Source organism: Macrobrachium rosenbergii, chromosome 1 (genome assembly GCF_040412425.1).
Source record: "Macrobrachium rosenbergii isolate ZJJX-2024 chromosome 1, ASM4041242v1, whole genome shotgun sequence".
NCBI lineage: Eukaryota > Metazoa > Arthropoda > Malacostraca > Decapoda > Palaemonidae > Macrobrachium > Macrobrachium rosenbergii.
Window position 1 is genome coordinate 5182126 of NC_089741.1, and position 15843 is coordinate 5197968.

Sequence of the window (15843 nt, forward strand, 5' to 3'; positions counted from 1 at the left end):
GAATGTTAATAAAAATAGCCCTAAAGAAAACAACAACATGATATATAAAATTCCATGTTTGGACTGCCCTCTTTTATATTGGCCAGTCTAGCAAAGATTTAGATGTACGTATTAAGCAACATAAGTATTCAGTCAAAACTGGACAAACATCCAATGCTATATTCATTCATTTAAGTGAAAAATCTCACAGGATAAATTGGACTGAAAGTTCGGTGATTGCCAGATCGAAAGATTTCTCTTCAAGAAATCTACTGGAGTCCGCTATTATCCAGCTTACTTCCAGTTGTAATTTTAATCTTAGCCCTGGCATGTATTATTTGGACCCCTGTATTAGAAAAATGTTCAAGAATGGCCTAAAAGATAAAATCACTGACTTAATTACAAGTTAGTTACTTGATATATATTTCCTATGTATCCGTATGTTTAATATAATTTTTTATTTGTAAAAAATGTTCATCTTGCAAAAAGTTATTATTGTTTACAAAAAAGAAAATTATTTTGTTGAACTAAAAAAATTTTTAGGTGGTCAGTCACGACCCTGTATAATCTTTTAATTGTCCTGTCCCTGCTTCTGAACGGTTGATCCTAATACTTTGTAAGACCTCTTAGATATTTAACCCTGTTTTGGCAGTTATACTAATTCTTCAATTGTGTTGGATTCCAGGTACACATGTTTCCTTTATAATCCCCATCTGTCATTTATATGAGCTTTCTTTGTAAACTTACTTTTATATTTCTTCAGTCTGCTAAGTAAAGGACGTAGTGTCGAAAGGCCTCGCAGCACTCCAGTGTTTCCGTTTCCTTTGTTGATTTTATCTTTACTTATATATTCATCACGTTCCATATTTTCGTGATTCAGTTATACACATATATATATATGCAGTATATATATATATATATATATATATATATATATATATATATATTTATATACAGTATATGCATGTAACAGGTCACGAAGGTGACCTTTGAAAAAGAATGTTATAGCTTTTCGAAGGCGTGAAATCATATGACTGAACAGAGCAGGTAACGAAATGCTTGGTGTTTTTCGCATTCAGCAAGAAGTCAACGTTCTCAGAGACCTTTAGTTGCTAAACACGTGGAATGGAAGTGCAATTTCAGCTTAGAAACTTCTAGAAGGTTTTCTGGTTACAGATACGGATTTGAAGAGAATATCACTGCGTTTTTTTTCCTTGTCTTGGTCTCTGAACTAACTTGCGCTGGAACTGCTTTATTCCGGTTGAGTGTGTAGGTACGTTTGTGTCCTTGCCGAACATTGAACTTGGGGATGTCACGAGTGTGTTCGTATGTGCGTTGCAAAATGAATATAATGGGAGGGATTATTGAATGCGTGGGCACTGCGGTCTGTTATTGGTATAATTTAGCATGTGAATTGTGCAAAGGGAAGCACACACATGGAGACTGTGTTCCAGAGGACTTTTGTGAAGTGAATGCAACTCAAACATTTTAGATTTTTTTTTTCAGACTCTGGAAAAACTCTATCCATGTTGCAGTGAAATCTTGTGGTTATGAATTTGTATTTTGTGAATTTGGTTTTTAATATAACGATCGTTCTTTTCCAGGAATCCCACGTTCCTCTTCAAAACAGGGAATGGTGCGACATATATTCATATATGAAATGGCTTTTATAATGAACTGGGTGACCGTTTTATTGTTTTGGATGACAGGTGGGTTGTTTATGCATTTTTACTTTAAATAATCGGGTGACAATGTTTGGACCTTATTCAGTAGTTTTTCATAGATATGTGTGAGTCATTCGATTTCATTCTTTCATAGCTTATTTGAAGTTATTTCCGTTATTTCTGTCAATAAGGTTTAGTTTTGTAACTCAGTGTCTCATTCCAGTAGGCCTTGGAATTTAGTGAGGTGAAATGAATAACTTATGATGTGAAGATGAGAGATCAGCTGACACAACAAGTCGGCTCTCGCTACCAAACTCATCTCAGAGTAAGTGAGATGCTAACCTCTTTCCTTAAAACAGAGGAATGAATAAAATACCGGCCTCGAAAATCGGGCCGGTAACACACACACACATATATATATACACATATATATATATACACACACACGCACACACACACATAGATATATATATATATATATATATATATATATATATATATATATATATATATATATATATATATATATATAATACTTTTAATTAAATTTTGTATTGAGCAATATGAAAAATGTACAGCAAGGTCCAAGTAATGTTTTGATCTTCGTGTTTTGCTTTTATACCGACGAATGGAGAAGGGAGGTGGGGACAATCCTTCTTACAATGACTCGTAGTCACTTCACTTTTAATCATCCATACACGAGGAAATGGCAGAGCCGCTCAAAAAAAAAAAAAAAAAAATGCGAAATCTACCAATTGATTACCCTTTGTCCTGGAAAGTTTGAACTGGACTCAGAAAATATGGCACTGTGCTAATCGCCTACGAGCCTCAACCTTTCGTAGCCAGACTATGGTCGGAATATTTCAGTTTCTTGACTGTATACTTCATCATATCTATTCCATCAGCAATGTATTCAGGGCTACATGTACATAAGGCTTTTAAGAACATGGATATGAAAACTGATTTCATAAATTTACTGCTTTGACCAAAATAAGAAATGAACATTGGAAGAAATATTGGTCGGCTTTCAGTAAACACTGTATTTTTTATCAGGCAACCTAGGATAAGCAACCATCCATTTTCATATATATATATATATATATATATATATATATATATATATATATATATATATATATATATATATGTGTGTGTGTGTGTGTGTGTGTGTGTGTGTGTGTGCGTGTGTGTGAGTGTGTGTGTACAATTACATATAAAATTCTCAACTTTTCGTGGCTAGACTATAGGTATTAGACAATGTATTAGAGCAGTAAAAAAAGACGCAATATCAAAACAAAAAGAACTTACAGCACAAAAAACCTACTTATAGCATCGCATAGTACCATATAACAATAATTTGATAGGTATCCCCCATCACTTAAGAATTTTGGACTTTATGTAACATTTAAGAAGAATGAAACAATGAAGATCTCCTCAGACAATACTAAAGGATGTGTATATCAAATTTTATGTAAGTTTTGTGATAACTTTTTTATATTAGACAAACTTGGAAAACACTGGAAAAGAGAACAAAAGTGCATGAGAAATGAGTAAGAAATGCACAGGTGAACAGTGGAACTTTCGTCAATATTTGTGAAAACAATCATGCAATAAACTGGACTGCAGCAAAAAAAGTAGTTTATTCTTTAATTCACTGGAATGAATAATTTTTGAGTCAAGTTTATAAAAGAAAGCTTGTAAGAATATGAATGTTTGTCAAGGCATATGTAAATTTTATCCATTATTTTCAAAAGAAATACATAAAATGTTTAAATTTAAATAAATTAGGAGATATGAATGGAAGAAAGGATAATCAAATTTGTAAACAAAGTATCTGACCCAAGCACAAGATGAACGAGTGTGTGGCCTCCCCTCTTGTATGAATGATTAAATGAAACGACCGCATCAGTACAGAAGCCAAACACCAAGATCAAAACATTATACTTGGACTCTGCTGTACATTCTATATCCATATGGCTCAATACAAAAATTGAATTAAAGGTGTATATATATATATATATATATATATATATATATATATATATATATATATATATATATATATATATATATATATATATATATATATATAACAATTTAGTGCGAGGAGAAGGACACTTCTTTATTCCTTTCTAGGTGCTTTATTTAGCTGCTGACGTTTCAAGACGTTCAGTCCCATTTTCAAAAGCTATATAATAAAAAAGAAACATATATTAAAAAACAGACTCGGAATAACATAACATAAAATTATAACATAAAAGTATCAGTATGTTAAAAGGAAGAGTGTTTTTTTACCAAGTAGTGCTGAAGGCACAGACCGAGTGACAGTCCGGGTCAGGTTCAGCTTCGACGTGAACTCACGAGAGGTATAGAGGTGTTGAAGTGGTCTGAGTATTTAGTTGGGGACAAGTTGTTTAATAAAAAGTGATTCTAAAATTGCTAGTTGTTGGTCGTTGGGAGTTCGGCCTATGATTTTAAAATCTTTGTAGTTAATATCGGCTTTGCATTTCTTTGCATGTTCACGTATGCAAGAGAATTCTGGGTTAGATAATTTAACACCCGTTCTGTAACTCACGCCTCGATGAGAATCCAATCTCACTTTTAACAACCTGCAGGTGGAGCCGACATATTTCCCCAGGTTACATCTGGGGCAATTAAATGGGTAAATGACTCCCGAGGTCATGAAAGGAAGAAGACTCTCTTTGTGTTTGAATAAGGACCTAATTGTCAATGGATTAGAAGGTATTAGCTTTAGGTCAATTGCTGGTAAAAACTGTTTATTATCTGCCGTAATTCTCGATAGAAATTTTCATCATGGATGAGCAGGACGCTTGCGTATAGTCGTAATTTAGGTACGGTTGGTATTTCACATTTTGGATGGAAAATATTATTTAGAAATTTGTAGAGATGTTTATGAAACAGTTTGGATGGAAAGCAGTTGTCAATAAAGTACTGATGGAGGTAGAGGATTTCGTTATGGAAATTGTTCCAGTCGGATGTTATACTGAAAGCCCTGTGGAAGAGGGTAGATAAAGAATTCAGTTTAAAATTATAAAAACAATGACTATAAAAATTAGAACCCAGGCCAGGTTTTTAGACACGATGATCATTTTAATACTACGGTTTTTAGAAAGAAACTTTTTTACTGGCCTGGGTTCTAATTTTTATAGTCATTGTTTTTATAATTTAAACTGAATTCTTTATCTACCCTCTTCCACAGGGCTTTCAGTATAACATCCGACTGAACAATTTCCATAACGAAATCCTCTACCTCCATCAGTACTTTATTGACAACTGCTTTCCCATCCAAACTGTTTCATAAACATCTCTACAAATTTCTAAATAATATTTTCCGTCCAAAATGTGAAATACCAACCGTACCTAAATTACGACTATACGCAAGCGTCCCGCTCATCCATGATGAAAATTTCTATCGAGAATTACGGCAGATAATAAACAGTTTTTTTACCAGCAATTGACCTAAAGCTAATACCTTCTAATCCATTGACAATTAGGTCCTTATTCAAACACAAAGAGAGTCTTCTTCCTTTCATGACCTCGGGAGTCATTTACCTATTTAATTGCCCCAGATGTAACCTGGGGAAATATGTCGGCTCCACCCGCAGGTTGTTAAAAGTGAGATTGGATTCTCATCGAGGCGTGAGTTACAGAACGGGTGTTAAATTATCTAACCCAGAATTCTCTTGCATACGTGAACATGCAAAGAAATGCAAAGCCGATATTAACTACAAAGATTTTAAAATCATAGGCCGAACTCCCAACGACCAACAACTAGCAATTTTAGAATCACTTTTTATTAAACAACTTGTCCCCCAACTAAATACTCAGACCACTTCAACACCTCTATACCTCTCGTGAGTTCACGTCGAAGCTGAACCTGACCCGGACTGTCACTCGGTCTGTGCCTTCAGCACTACTTGGTAAATAAACACTCTTCCTTTTTAACATACTGATACTTTTATGTTATAATTTTATGTTATGTTATTCCGAGTCTGTTTTTTAATATATGTTTCTTTATTATATAGCTTTGAAAATGGGACTGAACGTCTTGAAACGTCAGCAGCTAAATAAAGCACCTAGAAAGGAATAAAGAAGTGTCCTTCTCCTCGCACTAAATTGCTGTTTGCTGGATTGATAGAACCCACCCTCAACTTCGTTATATATATATATATATATATATATATATATATATATATATATATATATATATATATAACTTTTAAGTTTAAATGTAGATTCCCTATTCACACAAGTACCAGTACCGGGCGTTCTACACACACACACACACATATATATAGAGTATATATAGAAATAAAAACAAAATCCACGAAGACAAGAGAAACAATGGAGTGCTGCAAGGCCTTTCGACTTACAGTCCTTTACTTAGCAGACCGAAGAAATATGAAAATAAGTTCACAAATAAAGCTCATAAAAATGACAGATGGGGATTACAAAGGAAAAAAAATCTGTACCTGGAATTCAAAACAATTGAGGAATTAGTAGAACTGCCAAAACAGGATTAAATATTTAACCCTGCTTTGGCAGTTCTACTAATTCTTCAGTTGTGCTGGGATTCCAGATACATATTTTTTCCTTTGTAATCCCCATCTGTCGTTTATATGACCTTTCTCTGTGAACTTATTTTTATATTTCTTCAGTCTGCTAAGTAAAGGACTATAAGTCGAAAGGCCTTGCAGCACTCCATTGTTTCTCTTTCTTTTGTGGATTTTCTCTTTATTTGGCCTATATATTCATCACGTTCCATATTTTCGTGATTCAGTTATGCATATGTATATATACTGCATATATATATATATATATATATATATATACACAAGCATGTATACAAATGCATTTATCACTTAAAAACGAAGTCGATTGTAAGTAAAAACAAATGGCTGGACAGTACGCTCGAATATATTCATTTTCAGGAATAACCCTAACTTCGAGGTTAATCCCGAAAGTGTACCCTTTGGATTGGGATTAAATACGCCCCACGGCAAGATGGGAAACGTGTCAATGCCGCTAACTAATGGAGAGTCTCAACCCTTCATCACTATAGCAGATCTATTTTACCGTGAAGGATAGATGGTGGTCAGACCCAAAAACGTGCTTCGCCAAACTTATTGTTCTAAAGGAAAATGTGATGGAAAAGGTAAAATATATGACAGATAAATGAAACAATTATTCTGAAAGTATTGAGTTCTTGATAAACGTCGACAACTTGTAATGCATATGGTTTTAGATCATTCTTTAGTTGTACGATAAAGAAATGTGGCAAAAGCGTGCCACATCTCTTGTAAAGTCATCTGTAAAGTCATTTGTGAAGTCTCTGCTGAACATATTGTTTGTAAAGTCTCTGCTGAGCAAGTTTTCTGTGGTGACGTCCCATTTTCTTTGCCTCTACAATTAGTCAGGCCTAACGTGCCAGGTCACGCAAATTCAATCATTTAAACTATGTATATGATTGTTTACCTGTTGTCAATTGTGTATCGTGTATTTCTTCTTTCACAGGCACCAAGATTGTATTCAATTTCAGTTCTGTCTATTTTCACATTGTAAAGTGTACTCGTTCGCTGTATTTATTGTTAATTATTATCGACCTCAGGTCACTTATGCTCCCATTGTATTCGCGACATGACATCAGTCTGCCGCTATATAAACTGCCTGGATCATGAATAAAGCAGTAGTACTCTTTTACCTGCTCGTTTTTTTGCACCTCTTAAAGTGGTGACCCGGAGTGGTTCCTGGAGCCATTAGCGGACCCATACGGTGACTCAGTCTTGGCTCCAGGAACTTACTCACGCCTTAGTAGACTAATTACGGTGCTGTAACCAGCATTTGGGCACGCTGACTCTCGTCAGCAAAATCACCAGCATCATTAGCGGACTCACGGCGCGCTTTCAAGTGCGTTTTGACGCGAGTACCCCACTCCAGTTAAGAGGGCAAAGAGCGAGCATGGACACGGACATCCCCTCCCTCGTTCAGTTAGCCGCTAACCTCACGGATTCGGATGTCTACCTCCCTCCCATATCACCCGCGCCCGGCCCCGCACCGAGGCTCTCACACTCCTCTACACCCCTGCCCACTCCCCGCACTCTCCCCTGCCCGGCAGGACAATCAAGGGCCGCCCTGTCCATAAAACTGCCGCCGTTCACGCAGGGGAATCCATCGGCATGGCTGTACAGGGTCGAGAGCCAGTTCAGGCTGGCGGAACTCAGCGGTGAGGTGCTGCAGGCAGACATAGTACTCAACGCCCTGCCGGATGAGATCTACAGGAAGCTTGTCCCGTGGGTGTCTGCCGCACGCCCCCTCACCTGCCACCTGAAGAAGTCCCTCCTCAAGGCATGCTCCCTGCCGGTCGCCGAGCGGGCCGCCCGCACCCTCGACCTCGCTGTCAGCCTGTAGCAGGATCAGGCGTCATGGAGTCATGGGGCTTGATACAGGACCTCCTCACCCTCCCAGACACCAATGGCAGCGGAAAACAACATGAAATAAGCCTGTTGCGGAGCTCCTCCTTCGTCAGCTCCTCCTGGAGGTCTGCACGCAAATCCCTGAGCCCTATGCCATGCCCCTCGAGGTCCTGATCTGCACAGCGCAGCACCTGACAGACTCCGTGAAGGCAACGAGGTGGGTACCAGCGCCCGCACTACCAGTCAGCACCATCCAGCAGGAGGAAGGCGCAGAGCAAGAGGTCAACGTCATCATCAGGAGGCGCCCAGCGCCTCACAACAGGTGGAATTCCCCTGGTCTTTGCCACTACCACAGGCGGTTTGGCAAGGATGCCCGGAACTGCCTGCCGCCCTGTTCATTCACCAGTTCACAAAACAGGGGAGGCAGCGGCCAGCAGGACAGGCCGCCACGGCAGCAGAAGAACCCAGGGACCCAGAACCAGTAGGCTTCTACGTCACCGACACCGTCTCCGGCAGGATGATGCTGGTCGACATGGGGGCCGTTAGATCAATCTTCCCGGCATCCAGAGAGGACCTCAAGCGAGAACCGGACCCGGCTGCCTCCCTGACGGCCGCCAAAGGGGTCCCCCATCCTCTCCTATGGCACCAGGCCCCTGTCGATCTTCATCCTTGGCCGGAGATATTCCTGGGACTTCATCGTTGCGGATGTAAGGACCCTGCTCCTGGGTGTGGATTTCTTGCCCACCCGGGCTGGCAGTCGACATCGGTCCCGGAAGCGCCTCCTCAACACCGACTCTGCCAGTCCCTCCCGTTGGCAACGGGACCCAAGGCGCCCACCATCTGCTCCGCCGGCCCCCACCAGTACTCACAGCTGCTAACAGAGTTCCCGGATGTGTTCAGGCCTGAGCTCCACCAAGTCCCCGGGGCCCCAGCTAAACATGGCATCTACCATCACATAAAAACGAAGGGCCCCCCTGCATTTGCGAGGTTCCAGAGGCTTCCCATGCGGTGCCTTCAGGAGGCCAAGAATGCGTTCGCCGAAATGGAGCAGATGGGAATCTGCAAGAAGGCCTCCAGCCCGTGGGCCTCCCCCCTCCACATGGTGCCTGGAGACCCTGCGGCGACTACAGTCGGCTTAACCTCCAACGGAACCTGACCATTACCCCTGCAGAACATGCAGGACCTCACGGCTTCCTTTCACGGGGTCAAAATATTCACAAGTTGGATCTCTTGAAATCCTATTTTCAGGTACCAGTCGTGCCAGAGGACATACCAAAGACTGCCATCATCACTCCTTTCGGGTCCTACATGTTCGTCTTCTCCACCTTCGGCCTGAGGAACGCCTGGGTGACTTTCCAGCGGCTCATGGACAGCATCCTGGGGGACCTGAAGTTCTGCGTCTGCTACGTAGATGATATCCTTCTATTTTCCAGGTCCCACAAGGAGCACCAGAAACACATCCGGGCAGTCTGCAGCGCCTGCAAGAGAACGGCCTCATCGTATGCTTTGACAAGTGCACCTTCGGCGTCCAAAAAGCCGACTTCCTGGGCCATGAAGTATCCCCGGATGGTGTCCGCCCACTCACATCCAAAGTCGCAGCGTCACCAGGTTCCCCGTCCCCACCTCCGTCAAGGCTGTCCAGGAGTTCCTCGGGATGGTGAACTATTACAGGCAGTTCATCCCCGGGATCGCACACACCACGGCCCCCCTGACGGAAACTCTGAAAGGCCAACCAAAGCCCTAGTTGTGGGGACCCAGCCAGCAGCACGCCTTCTCCCTGACAAAGGCCGCCCTCGCTGAGGGAACCGCCTTGGCCCACCAGGATCCCAACGGCCCCCTCCAGCTGACGATGGATGCCAGCAACGTCACCTGTGGTGCTGTCCTGGAGCAGGTCATCGACGGCAACCCCCAGCCCATCGCCTTCTTCAGCAAGAAGTTCAACCTCGCAGAGGCCCGCTACAGCACCTCCGACAGGGAACTCTGCGCAGTGTACCGTGCAGTCCAGCACTTCAAGTTCCTCCTGGAGGGCATGCCCTCCACAATCTACATGGATCACCAGGCGCTGGTACACACCTTCACCAAGCAGGGTGATGCATGGTCTTCCAGGCAGCAGCGCCATCTCTCGGCCATCGCCGAGTTCACCTGCTCCGTCAAGTACCTCCCCGGCAGAAGAACCCTGTGGCGGACGCCCTCTCCAGAGTCGAGCTAAACGCGATGCAGCTCGGGATCAACTACGAAGACCTCGCCAGGGAGCAGACCGCCGACCCAGAGACCCCAGCCTACCGCACCGCCATCACGTCCCTGAAGTGAAGAGACGTGCCTCTCGCCCCTGGGCGCCCAAGTCTCCTCTGCGACGTCAGTACCAGCCAGCCCTGCCCCCTGATGCCAGCCTCCCGTCACCACCAGGTATTCGACGTCATCCATGGCCTCTCACACCCCTCTGGCAGGATGACGGCCAAGCTGCTGTCAGAGAAGTTCGTCTGGCACGGAGTGCAGAAGGACGCGAGGACCTGGGTGAGGCAGTGCCTGCAGTGCCAAACCAGCAAGGTGGGACGTCACACCGAGTCCTGGGTAGGCGAGTTCCCGCAGCCAGAGCGGCACTTCGGCCACATTCACATCGACATTGTCGGGCCCCTTCCCCCATCAGGCGGGTCCAGATATCTCCTGACGGTGGTAGACCGCTCAGCGAGGTGGCCCGAAGCCACACCAATACAAAAAGCCACCGCCAGCACATGTGCTGAGACCCTGCTCTCCAGTTGGATCAGTCGCTTCGGTGTTCCAGACCACATCACAACCTGTCCGAATTGTGGTCCACCATGGCTCGGCTGCTGGGGACAGCATATCATACCACCACAGCCTACAACCCAGTGGCCAATGGCTTGGTTGAGCGGTTTCACAGGTCCCTGAAGACGTCCCTTATAGCCCACTGCACCGCCGAGGACTGGAAGTACCAGCTGCCGTGGGTCCTCCTCTGGTTGAGAACCGCCCCCAGGACTGACGGGTGCCCCGTCCGCAGCTGAGAAAACCTACGGCGAGTCCCTCGTGGTCCCAGGCGAGCTTGTGACAGAGGATCGCCACAACCCATCGGTCCAGAGGCTTCGTGACAGTCAGCAAGTTCGCCCCCTGCAAGCGGACATACACCGACAGGTCGGCCACCTTCACACTGCCCGGGCTGGCCTCCACCACCCATGTCTTCGTCAGGGATGACGCCGTCTGCCTGCCACTGACCAGGCCCTACAAGGGACCCTTCCGCGTGCTGGAGTGGAACAACAAGGCATTCCTGCTCGCACTTCACGGGAGAAACGATTGGGTGTCAATAGACCGGGTCAAGCCCACCCTCCTGGAGGAGGACACAGATGTCACCACATTGCACCCTCCGCCTGGTCAGCCTTCGCCGCAGCTAGGCCCTCGTAAGAAGCGGGCACGCGGCCGCCCCCGAAAGAGCCAGCCCACACCTGCAGTCAGGCACCCCCACACACAGGGCATTCCCCCGATGTCCTCACGCAGCTGTGGCACCCTTCAGTGCCCCAGCAGATACGCCAACAAATCAGACATTACCCACGTCTTGGTGGGGGAGTATTTGTAAAGTCATCCGTAAAGTCATTTGTGAAGTCTCTGCTGAACATGTTTGTAAAGTCTCTGCTGAGCAAGTTTTCTGTGGTGACGTCCCATTTTCTTTGCCTCTACAATTAGTCAGGCCTAATGTGCCAGTGTCACGTAAATTCAATCATTTAAACTATGTATATGATTGTTTACCTGTTATCAATTGTGTATCGTATGTTTCTTCTTTCACAGGCATCAAGATTGTTATTCAATTTCAGTTCTGTCTATTTTCACATTGTAAAGTGTACTCGATCGCTGTATTTATTGTTATTTATTATCGACCTCAGGTCACTTATGCTCCCATTGTATTCCGCGGCTCGACGCCAGTCTGCCGCTATATAAACCGCCTGGATCATGAATAAATTAGCAGTTCTCTTTTACCTGCTCGTTTTTTTTTTTTTGCACCTTTTAAACTCTAAAATACTGAGTAGAAAGATTTGATTAGTTTAGATAGGAATATCATTTCAAGGTTGATATTCTTGTTAGATAATATATTCAATGTATCATTATCTCGTCTGGTTCTTAAAAAGAACAAAATTAGATCGTTTTACACAAAACTTAAACCATTTTTCTACGTTTACTACTAGAAAATGGATTTTCCATAATCTTATTCTATCTTTTGGGAGAAACAAGTTGTATGTTTAAATTATTTTAAATGTCCAAGATTTGATTAGTATTATTATTCTTTATGCTGTAAAACAGCAAATTCAAATTGACTTTTGCCACCAAGGAAAATGAAAAAAAAATGAAAGCAATATTAAAGAAGATGCTTGGGAGACTAAGAATCTGAGATCGTTAATTAAAAGGTTGGCCAGGGTATTTAACAAATTAAAACTAATGGGTAGAAAATGCCAAGGTCAAATCTTAAAACACAAGGAAAATTGTATTAGAAGGGATTTTATTGCATCTTTGTTGAACATTCAGAAGTTCCAGCTGGCTGACATTGTATGGTGTTACCGTCACCTGAATCTAATTAACCTGAAGGAGAATAAGACATTCACTCAGATCGCGGACTCGTTTTCAAGTAGTTTATTTATGTTGGTGGAGGCTCATTTACCCAACGTCTGCAGACAGCTGCTAATTGAGATCTAATTGCGTAGCATTCTAGAAAATAAGAGGTCATTAACTTTCTAATCACCTCTAGATTGTTATCTGATGGCATAAAATTATTAATCTAAAATGTTTACAGCCTCTAATATGATCATAAGTTAAGTTTTGCAAATTAATTTGTCCTTTAAACTAACTCATTCTTAGCTTTTGCATTACTACCTAATACAGTTCTTGTATGTTGATTAGTTTATGACATTTTTTCCCAGTTTACTTATTAATTTGTTAATTTACATTTTTTTAATAAGTAACCTCTTCTATCTGTATTTCTTTAAAAACCCTCATCTACCTCTTTCTAATGAACACCATATTATTTTGGAAGCTTGAATTTCAAGTCAAAGATGTGGCAGGGATTGTTGGCTCTGAATAGGGTTCATCTTCTGCATAATAAGATGGATAATAATAATATAATAATAATAATATTATAATATTAATAATAATAATAATTATTAAGAAGATGAGTACTTGTAATTTTTAGAGAACTAATATCCATTAAGTCATTTTATTAAATCTATGTTTATACCTGAATACTTAAAATATATTATTCAAAATCAAAGTTAACAGATGTGATTTTTAACAGATGTTTTAACACTTGTTTCTGAGGCTTATTTTAACATTTCGAAAAGGAATACCTGACGGTCTTTCCTTCATTACAACAGCGGATTGGTAAACTTAGAGCTTATAGAAACATAGAAAGAGAATATTTTCTCAAGATTAAATGATGAAAATACTTTATATACAAATGGCAGATGGAAAAATTTTATAGAGATATTGTCAGAAAGTGTTTTAATCTAAGATGAATAGGGAAAGAGGAAAATTTCAAATATTTAAAGAATTAAAACAATTTCCATTTACTTATTTGATAATAATAATAATAATAATAATAATAATAATTTAATAATAATAATAATAATAATAATAATAATAATAATTAATAATAAACTGGTAGATTTTGATTTTCAAGTCTGCAAAATGTTTTAATAATAATAATAATAATAATTTAATAATAATAATAATAATAATAAACATCTAATAATTTTGATTTTTCAATCTGAAATTTCATTCCATAATTCTTCTCCTTTGTAAAGTAACATACCAAAAAATATATAGTGGCATTGTCTAGCTCTTCCAATAAATCCACAAACTTTTCCTTGTACTAATTTATGCTCATGAAAAATAAACCCTTCAACTGTATTACAAACTTTAGCTGACCATTACACGACAGAAATTAAACAGAATATTCTAAAATAAGCAGCCTCTTAAACATAACGACCTGTTTATATCCTCTTTAGTCATTTCATTGACGCTTAGTTCAACGCCAGGGTAAGAATGACATAATTCTTAATCATTCGCCAGGTGAATTTCAGAATAAACATCCATTTTTTGAAATTCAAATGGATTTTTTCTCCCACCAGCACAAGGCTACATTCATTTTAGAGAGCACCTCTCTGTTTGCATGTTACACACTGATATTCATTTGTTTATTAATCTATGTGTCTGTGTTTTCCTTTGCGTAAAAAGCTTTACATCCTCCTTTGCAATTTCTCTTAGTCTTGGAAGGGGTGTATCCAGGTTGTCTGGCTCCTTGGGAAGAACTCTCAAGGTATGGCCAATGCTTCGCCGTAGACTTTTTCTGCGGGAGACTCCTTGCCATTTGCCCTTGGTGCGGTGCGGAGACCCAGCAGGACCCGGGGCAGCTACACCTTCCAATTCTTGTCAGTACAATGTGCCATCAGAGCTGCTTTCAATGAACGGTGGGCCCTTTCCACCATACTGTTGGCTGCAGGGTTGTATGCCATCTTACTGTGGAGTGTTGTCCCCATCAAGTGTGCCAGGGAGACCCAGAGTTCCGACAAGAATGCGGGGCCCCTGTCTGTGGTTATATCGCCCAGCACACTGAAACTGCTTATTCAACTTGATAGTAGGGCTTCCGCACAGGCGCTAGTTGATGCTTCTACCATTGGGGTTGCTTCCAGCCATCTTGTGGAGTGGTCTATGACTGTCTAGAGGCATCTGGTGTCCCCTGATTGTGGCAGAGGTCCTAAGACGTCTACGTGGATGTGCCCAAAACGCTGTCTTGGTTGAGGGAAGTCTCTGATGCCCGATTCCGTGTGCCTTGTGATCTTACTTGTCTGGCATGGTATGCAGTCCTTCCCCCATTCTTGTACATCTTTCCTGATCCTGTGCCACACGAATTTCTCTGTCATCAGGCGCGTTGTTGTTCATCCTGATGGATGGGACAGCCCGTGGATGATGTTGAACACCTGCTTTCTTCTTGACGCAGGTATCAGGGTGTCACAGAGAAGTGTCAGTCCGGATTCACCTATTGGCGTGTCTTCCCACTCCAGTGCGGTAAGTGTCATGCGGTAAGCTGCCATTTCAGGGTCTGCGGCCTGTTCCTCCACCAGGTCTTTGTAGTCTATGCCCAGGTGGACTGAATTTATTTCAATCCTTGATAGGGCGTCGGCTACCGGGTTTGTCTTGCTGGGAATGTAACTGATGGTGCATCCAAATTCGGAGATAGCAGCCAGGTGCCATTGCTGTCTTGCCGACCATGCGTCTCCCGCCTTCATGAACGCATGTACCAACGGCTTGTGGTCTGTCAGGATGGTGAATGGGCTGCCTTCCAAGAGGTACTTGAAGTGCCTCAAGGCTTGGTAGATTGCCAGCAGTTCCCTGTCAAATGCACTGTAGCTGGTGTCCGGTGGCTTTAACTTGCGGCTAAAAAACGCAAGCGGGCGGGGAAACCGTCTACTATCTGCCCCAGCATGGCTCCGCAAGTGACGTTGCTGGCGTCGGAGGTAAGTCTCGGAGGGGGGGGGGTGTCTTGATACGTTCAGGTGGTGGCTTTGGCGAGGGCTGCCTTTGTCTGTTCAAACGCCTTTTGCTGCGGGGCTTCCCAAGTCAGTGCTTTTGGCTTCCCCTTCAGCACTCTGGTTAAGGGATACATGATGCGGACGATGTCTGGCACGAATTGCCGGTAGTAGTTGGCCATGCCGAGGAACTCCTGCAGGGACTTGATCATTTTTGGTGTTGGAAAATCCTTTGCTGCATTC